Source organism: Triticum urartu, chromosome 1A (genome assembly GCF_056163025.1).
Source record: "Triticum urartu cultivar PI428250 chromosome 1A, HENAU_Tu73, whole genome shotgun sequence".
NCBI classification, from domain to species: domain Eukaryota; kingdom Viridiplantae; phylum Streptophyta; class Magnoliopsida; order Poales; family Poaceae; genus Triticum; species Triticum urartu.
In genome coordinates this window covers 454,396,081-454,397,576 of record NC_141873.1, presented here as the reverse complement: position 1 = coordinate 454,397,576, position 1,496 = coordinate 454,396,081, and positions in this window count along the sequence as shown.

Below are 1,496 nucleotides of genomic sequence, written 5' to 3'. Positions count from 1 at the left end.
ACCAATGACACGTTGAAGACAATGATTTGTTGGACCAGTTCCAGTTGTTGTGACAACTGTACGTCTGGTTGGAGCGGCTAGGTATTTAAACCAAAGGACACACAGTCCCGGACACCCAGTCAAGGACACTTAGTCCAAGACACCCAGTCCTCACCGTATTCTCCTTGAACTAAGGTCACACAGACCTCGTCCAATCACTCGTGGTAAGTCTTCAGGCGACTTCCAAACCTTCACAGACTTCGTTCACTGGCAATCCACAATTTCTCTTGGATGCTCTGAACGCGACGCCTAACCGTCTGGAGGATGCACAGTCCTCAAGTGTAATAAGTCTTCAGATCACTCAGACACGAAGACTTAAGTGGTGCCCAATTTACTCTGGCTCTGGGTGGTTAGGGCTTTTCTCCTCGCTAGGAATTTTCTCTCAAAGGCTTCGAGGTGGGTTGCTCTCAAACGACAAAAGCCGTGCACTGAAATCTGAGCAGCCAACCGTTTATGGTTGTGGGGGTGGGCTATTTATAGCCACTTGGCAACCCGACCTGATTTGTCCGAAATGACCCTGGGTCACTAAGGAACTGACACGTGTACCAACGGTCGAATTTTGAACTCACACGGCAACTTTACTTGGGCTACAAGTAAAGCTGACTTGTCTGACTCTGGACAAGATTTGCTCTCATAGTCTTTGCTCGAAGACATAGGATTTGAATTAGGCATCACTTCAGTCATTCTGACTGGTTCTCTTGGACCCCACTTAACAGTACGGTGGTTCCTTCGACACAACATAAATGAAATGAAACTACGAAGGATCTAAGTCTTCGAGTTCCATAAGCTTCATAGGGAGTCTTCTCATGTCATTATCTTCAATTTGAATATATTCATAAACCACCATTGTCTTCAATGTCTTCGTACATTTTTAGGGGTCATCTCTGGTAGTAAAACCGAATCAATGAGGGACTTCTACCTGTGTTTTCCTGCAATTCTCACAAACACATTAGTCCCTCAACTAGGTTTGCCGTCAATACTCCAAAACCAACTAGGGGTGGCACTAGATGCACTTACAATCTCCCCCTTTTTGGTGATTGATGACAAACTAGTTGAAGTTTTCAACGGGGAACATAATTTGTGAAATTGTAGAGGAATTGTCTTCATAAGTTGCAAGGGCTCCCCCTGAAGATGTGCATATAAGTAATTTGCTTCTTGAATGCAAATGCACATGGCAGGTTGTACTTGTGGAGATCCACTTCAACTTATGATGACAATCCACTATGCATGTGAAAGTATATGAAGATAATGACATGCATAATGGAAAATGGACGTCTGCAGAATGAGATGAGTGCGGAATTTTTCTTCGCAAAACGGAGTGACAAACAGGTAGCAGACGACCATCAAGGCTAAGTGTTACAACTCAATGAAGCAAATGTAGAAAAAACGGGAGTTGTAAGCACGAAGCAAAATGTAGAAAAATATGAAGGCACCCGCCCATAGTGACCCGCTTGAAG